Source organism: Sinocyclocheilus grahami, unplaced genomic scaffold, assembly GCF_001515645.1.
Source record: "Sinocyclocheilus grahami isolate Dianchi unplaced genomic scaffold, SAMN03320097.WGS_v1.1 scaffold1380.1, whole genome shotgun sequence".
NCBI lineage: Eukaryota > Metazoa > Chordata > Actinopteri > Cypriniformes > Cyprinidae > Sinocyclocheilus > Sinocyclocheilus grahami.
Window position 1 is genome coordinate 142,331 of NW_015506559.1, and position 7,799 is coordinate 150,129.

General features: G+C 38.1%; 1 long non-coding RNA gene across 1 annotated transcript in view; it reads right to left on the bottom strand.

The window, feature by feature from the left end:
- The window catches only part of LOC107569778 (uncharacterized), an 8,348-nt gene extending 2,290 nt beyond the window's left edge, over positions 1-6,058 (bottom strand). Inside the window, exons 1-2 of the long non-coding RNA XR_001606945.1 lie at positions 6,046-6,058; positions 1,241-1,243 (exon numbers count right to left, since the gene is read on the bottom strand). This is a non-coding gene — a long non-coding RNA (uncharacterized lncRNA). The remainder of the gene's footprint in view (positions 1-1,240; positions 1,244-6,045) is intronic.
- Between the last annotated feature and the right edge of the window lie 1,741 nt (positions 6,059-7,799).

Below are 7,799 nucleotides of genomic sequence, written 5' to 3' on the forward strand. Positions count from 1 at the left end.
GAAATCTTTTGTAACAATATACACTACTGTTCAAAAGTTTTATTTTTTTTAAATAAATCAATACTTTTATTTTGAATAATAACTTAATTGTTATTATTACTACTACTACTTTTGTTTTTGAGTTTGAGATCATAGTATTATTTTTAATATTACATACAGTATATATGTAAATTCAATGTGTATATACAATGTACATAAATATTGTATAAAACCACTGTCTGTCACTAATTGCGATGATAATAATAACAGTATATATATATATATATATATATATATATATATATATATATATATATATATATACATAGTAGGGGTGTAATGGTTCACAAAATTCACGGTTCTGTTCGATACGACACAGTCACGGTTAGGTTTGTTAGCCTATGTTCTGTATGGGGGAAATTGGTTACGTCGTAATGTTGGAAATATTTCTGTTTAAAACCATGAAGGCGAGCCAATGGATATCACACACAAGCAACATGCAAACTTTGCGCAAGAGTTATGCTGGTGAATGTCTTAATCTCAGTCAATTCACTGCAGAAGGTGAAAGTAAAAATGGAATTACGGAATAATGACAGAGCTTTCTGCATCTGACATCGCATATTCTCTCAGAGACGACGAGAGACAAATCTACTTTAACATATGCTGATAACGGTATATAACTGTTTTCATTTATTCCCTTAATATTTCTAATATTGCATAGGGAAAAAAATGTGAAGAAACATATTTTGTGTTAAACAGGTTATTTTTGAAAGTCGGTGCATGAAATAGGCTAAAGCTTCTTATTTCATTCATTTTTATTGATGACTGCAGTGCTAGTATTTTAATTGTAGGCCTATAATTAATTGTATAATAGCCCTGTTTTAAAATACCTTTTTTTTTACATTTTAATTGAGGAGTAAATAGCCTAATCTTTTGTTATCCTCGCAGCACGTCAGTTATTTGGTAATTATTGCGGTGCAAATTAATTTTAATTTTAATTTAATAATAAAAGTAGGCTAACTTAATAATAATAATAATAATAGGCCTAATAAAAGGCTACATTAATTGGAAATACCAAATATCTTAATATTGCCAACAATTTATGTTTTTGACAATATCTCTGGCTATCGTCGACACAAGACCATCGTCTTTTGACGCACCCCAGCAAGGGGAGGTTATCACTGGGCAGACAGCACATTGCCCGTTACGTCGTTTGGGTTGCCTTGTTGAGTGCAGTGGCACTGAGAATATTATATTTCACACACTTTAAGCTGTTTTATTTTCCAAATATAATAGGATTAGTCCAACGAATCGAATCGTTCGGTTATGTAATGCATACCGAACCGAAAGCCTCATACCGAATGGTTCAATACTGTAACAAACTCGTCACATACCTCCATCGCCCCTCGCAGGCCGGGGGGTACTCCCGAGACTGCGCTCTACTCCCCCCCTCCGGGGGAGCTGATCACGGCGGCCGCGGCGTACCTGGGGGTAAGGACAGATAGACGAGGTGAGAGAAAAGGAAACGGAAGGATGAGGAGAGACAGCTACGAGAGAGGGGAGAGAGGGAAAAAAAATTATCAAGCCGGTTGACGACCAAGCGGCAGTGTGTCCGGGAACTGGACTGATATTTTTTTTTTCCTCTCTCACTCGCAGTGCCATGCGATGGTACTGGACATTGTTGGTGGACGGCCCACCGCTCCTCCGCCTCCTGGCGGACGGTGATGGCTCCTCCTGTTGAGGGCAGCCGGCAGCGAGTCCCCCGTTCCCTGCTCCTCCCCAATCATGGCGGATGGCAGCAGGCTCCGGCCTCCTGGCGAACGGGGCCGACTCCTCCGCTCCCTCTCGGATGGAAGCCACCCCTCCTCGAAGCAGGAGCGCGGCAGCGAGCTCTCCGTCCCACCTAGTTTTCCATTGTTCCAGCACCACCGCCTCGGGCAGCCACCAGCGGTCTCTCCACTTGTTCCGATCTCCTCAGCACCGCAATTCCCCTCAGCAGCGAGGGCTCTCTGACAGCATGTCCCTCCTTCCTCCCGGGTTTCGACACCAATGTAACAAATGTTTGTAGTCATGGGAAGAAGGAGGCGGGAACCGGCGAACATTCAAAGAAAACTTTAATAATAAAACAAACACAAAATAGCGCGACAGCCCCTTGCGGACGACTGTCGCGCACAAACAGAACCAAAACACAAAATAAAGTCCAGGCCTGGTCCTCTCTTGTCTTTCACTGTCGTCACTCCTCCTTTTTATCCTTCCGGAGCTCCTCCGTGAGACTCGAGATCGGTGAGTGGTGCAGGTGTCGCTCATTATCAATTACTCCACTGGCCTCACTCCGTTCCCACGGCTCTCGGCCCCCGCCCCCATTCATCACAAATACGAACAGGCCTGTGTGTATCGCTACGCCCCTAATATATAGTTATATTTTATATTTGCTATATTGAGTTATAATTTGCAAATATAATGTATCTTTCAATGATCTATTGACAATGAATGTTTATCCAGCATGCAGATTTCTGACTGATTGAAACATGCTCTCTTAAAGGCTTTACTTGTATAAGGCTCTCTGTCCATGCCAACAAGCTTTCCATTTCCTACAGCTAAAAAGAAATGTCTGGACATAATGCTGCCATTCACCACGCTTGATAGAAGAGATGGTGTTACCTGGGTGTTGGGCTGTTTTTGGCTTGCGCCAAACATAGTGCTTTGCTTTCAGGCCAAATACCTTAACTTCTGTCTCTTTAGAACACAATCTTTTCATCCAAAATTTTTAGCTTGGTCACATGGCTTCCAGCAAAGCCTGATGTGACTCAATGCTGGCGTTTTTTCCAAGCCACTTTCCCAGAGGCAAATCTGTGAAGTGTTATAAAGATTGTTGATGTCTAGACTGTTTCTGCCATTTCAGCCAAATAGCTCAAACTCTATTTGTGTTAAAGCTGGTCTCTTGGTCACTTTTCAGACAATTCCCCTTCTTGTCTCATTGCATGTTTTGTTAGAAAGGCCAGACAGTCTCTGGGTTGTGTCATTTTCATTCCTTTTTGAGCTCCAAGTAAGACTTTTTTCCACCTTACAACATCTCAAAGTTTCACAGACAGGAGGTACCGGTGCTCACATTGGCTCACATTGTACCATAGGCATGATGTATGCAATATATGTAGTCAGTTCATTTCATGTTCACACAGGTGTCCTAAACGAGTAACCACAGGTGTAGTTCATCACATTAACCATTTACATGCTCCACTAACATCTGACAACTAGAAAGTCTTCATTGAAATGGTATTTGTGGTAGTCAGTCACATGTAGTTTACAAAACCATCAAATAGTTGAAGAGTTGTAATGCAACAGATGTAATGCTAATTTGTGTATATTTTGTCTATACTTCAATTCCCAAATAAATAAAGGGGCGAGTAGAGCACAAACGAAGACAGCACATATATACGATTTCCACCCACACATGACGAAACTTTATTTATTTACTCGTTGCTATATCAACACAGTGTTTCGAAGGGAAAAAATGCACCAAGATGTGCCAAGTTCATTTAACCACAGTAAAAGTACATTTTACACTGAAGATAAAATATTTTTTAATAAAAAAAATTTGCTTTTCATGTAGTATTTTTTCAGTTAGATCAGATAAAATGTTTAGAAGAGGAATTTAAGCAGTCATATGATCATGTTACAACGAACCCCATACATTACTTCCCTAATTTATGGGAAAATAGCAAAAAAGTTTATGTTGTATTCATAAAGCAAGACCTCATATTTGTAACAGGCATGTGTAAAATTAATGTGAAAGAAGGAAATTACTTTTTACCCCAAATGCATTTACACAAACTTGAGAAAGCCAAAAAGTGTTAGTTTGTGCCTTGCACTTTCCTAATGGTGTTGCTGGCATTTCAGCTGTGTAAACAGTAACCCAAATGTGTGAAAAAAGACTGGAAGGTGAAGTACACTTTTAGCCAGTAGTTATAATAACATTTCCTTTGGCTTATCTTGTGTTGGCAATGAGTATATGTGCCTGTGCTTGACTGACAGCTTATATAAGAACAGTTTATTTTGTCAGTGCATATTTGACTGACTGTAGCTCAATGCCACTGTTATGTTAATGAATTTATTTGCAGCCACTGAATATTTTCAACCCAAGATTTCAACCCTGACACTGCAACCTATATATGTATATTTTATTTTCAAACAATCATTATAGCACATCTCATATTTGCATTCAGATTTTATATGTTCCAATAAAACCTGTGTTGGCATTAATCTTAAACTTGCAGATGCTAGTTGAGTTTACACATATGGTTAAAGATATTTTGGTTCAGTTAACTATAAAATGCTCACTTTAGGTAATATGTGCACATTTCAACTCACTGTTGCTCTGTTCCATTTGTGTTTAGGATCATAGTGATATTCCATTACCTACAGTATCTACAGCTTGCAGACACCCTTTAAGATTTGTCAGTCCTGTCCAGAAATCCATAAGAAGTCCATTACTTGGTTCTTGGCTCCAATGCACAATGTTCCTTAGGGTAACTAAAACTTCCCACTTTTCACCTCAACAAAGAACTTTTTGTTCTCTCATTCTTTAGAAATCCATCTAGAAACCAATGCCAGACACATTATAAGGAGGTGGAGACGGACCACTCATAGAAAAATGAACAGGAGAAATCGCATTGCTCAGTATGACAGATATAGGAATGGAAGTCCCGCCTTTAAGCAAAAGGGGCAATTGGCTTTTTGATAGTTGTCAGAAAAGCAAAAGATCTTTCCACCATAGATAGATCCTTTACATGTATGCCTATTACCTACAAAGAAAATAGCTGTGGTATTTCAAAGACAGTACTTCGCCGAAATAGAGCCTGCACTGCAACATCAAAGAACTCACTTAATCTCCAAAGGATCATATAGTCAAGTCGAGAAGTCTATACTCCATGCAAATCTGCATAAGCCATTGAGGAAGCTTTATGTTACTTTAAGTTGGCATAAAATGAAATTCCACCCTATCTATTGTCTTATTTTGAATGATTCATCCATGCATGTCTTTCTTTTATTTTTGACCTTGTAATTTTTAATCAAAATGTATCAGAACTCAATCATCCAGTGAAGCAACATGCTGGACTTATCCAGTCATTTCACTCTCTTTCACTTGAATGTATATTACATTATGGAAGATAAGATCTGACGCTACTTCCTTTCATTGCGACTATAAGAATAAATGTGTGTTTTCTTCTTTAACTCATACTATTATGTGAGTACGAACAGCAATTGTTTGGGGTAATTTTTGCAGAACTTCATAGAACTGTAATTTTAAAGCAATTTAAAGTCATTTTTTATTCTTTCAGGGTTAGCAGCGAAGAAATCCATCTTTAACTGACATAATAGAGCATAGAGTGAGTGAGTCTAGCTGGATGAGCAGCTGATTGGATTGTGATTGGTCTTAATGCAGGTATGACCACTGGCCACTCATAGAGTCCCAGCTAGTTTCACAGAGATCTCAAGCAGCATTGACTGGGCCATTCAATGTTTCCGCTATTCTTTAAACCGGACAATGGAGCATTCATTGTAGCCATAAAGATAAATATGGAAAACCATACTTTAGTTATGAATCAAATAACTATAGTCTAAATTTTCTATTGAATGGTGATTTAGTTCCAAGGCAACTAAAAAAAAACAACTAAAAAGTCTCCCTTTATTTCAATCTTTTTTTCACAAACAATCCTGAGAAGCCTATTAGTTCAATGTGGGGTGATTACTAATTTCAAAGAACCGCCTGTCTTATTTAAATGTCACAAGGCATTTTACAGTCTTGGATGCATCACAATCTCCTGCCTGGTCATCTGTTGTGAAATATTGCACCATTATGGAACCGAATGGATCACTGTCTTATTCAAAGACGCTATTAGAATGCTGAGGAGTTGTGTTAATACTGTAGCTGATATGCATAAGAGATTAGAGCAAGCAGCACTAAGGGCAGACTGCTCTTTTGAACTCTTTATCTTGCTGATAAAGCCTGTTATAATCCCCCAAAGCAATCGCAGAGCCTTTCAGCCTCAACAGATCTATGAAGACACACACAAACTTGTATAACAATGCCAGGATTAATACTTTGCAAGACTGAACCACATACCTAGAACTTCGCCTAAAAACAATACGCTTGTGACTGCTCCGTTTTGATCTCTGTTTCTTTTTCTTTGACTATTAGACACTCATACACTTACCCTCTCTCTTTTAGACATATTACTCAGAATGCTGTTACTAAAAGCCTTTAGTGAACATTGTGCTACTACGATGTGGCACTTTTGCCTGTCAGGACTTTTAGAAAATAAGCTCTCCTAAAACACTTTCCACACACTTAGTATGTTTTTCTTCTTCTTCTCTAATTCACATCACAGTGTTATTTCCAATGTCATTTTGTTTAATAATGTTCTGTGATGGAATTGTTGGAGGTGAAAACTAATTTAGAAAATTTTTCTTAAGTTAATGGCTGACTCCTTTGTCTTCCATAGGCTAATTTAATCACTTAAATTCTAAATGTGCACAATTAAATGTCTTCTTTTTAGCATAATTTGAATTTTTGTTGAGAATTATGTGGAATAGAAATGTTCTTTTAACTAGGAATTTATTTGTATGCATTTTTTCATTTACCTAAATAATTTTACACAAAAAATATTTTAATGTATCATTTCACTATTTTTTATTATAACAGTTCAATCATGACAACGCTCGGATGATTTTAGCATGGTGATGGATATGACAATGTTAATGTATTTGGTCTTGGCGGAATAGATCTGCTACGCTGCTGCTGCTGAATTGCTGCTGCTGTTGGTTATTACTGTAGTTATAGATTATTGCTGTTGCTGCAAGCAAGTACAGGAACTTGCTACTGCCAATGCATAAGGTGATACAGTGCCGTGAGTATTTAAGACATACTGCTGCTGCACAAAAAGCATATAAAATAACTCGTACAGGTGGAGCTGGGGAAGGTGGAGGGTTTCAGAGAAACTCTGAAAGCGTGCTGCAGGAATCTCTAGTGAATACTAGCCAGCCATATAAATGCAAGGCAGTAAGCTCATTGGCTGCATATGGAGCATGAACCAATCAGCTTGTGCCAAGCCATTTAACTCTCTGAATATCATCAGTTACGTTAAAAACCTCAGCCTGCGTCATCTAGAGTTTCATGACTGAACTACATATTTTTAAACATTTTACGATGGATTTTCATCCTCGCTGATGATTCAAACACGAGTTTTGAGCAGTGTAGAGTAGCGCTTGTTGTTTGTAATTTCTCCGATCACAAATGCAGACATGGTTTTATGTTTACGCGGCGCGATGCAATGCATTATAAAGTCATTATAATCCGAAATTATGTCCCCACTGGATGCAACAAATGCCTCGTTTATAATGGGTTTTATTGGTTTTGTCTCGTCACTCCGGCCGGGACACGGCATCACAGTATGGTAAGGGGCATAACATTTCCGTCACATGCTTGATGTATTCGGCCAATCACAATGCACTGGATAGCTGGCCAATCACAGTACATCTCACTTTTCAGACCGATGAGCTTTGTAAAAATCGACGCGTTTCAGAAAGGCGGGGCATAGAGGAGAAACAATAATGTACAGTATGTGGAAAATAATGTGTTTTTTTTACTTTTAACCGCATAAACACATTTCATTACACCAAATACACAAAATAATGTTCTTTGTAGCAACATCATATGACTTAATATTTTTGTGGAAACTGTGATATATGATTTCTTTCAGGATTCTTCAATGAATAGAAATGAATAGAAAGCATTTACTTGAAATATAATATTTTTTGTA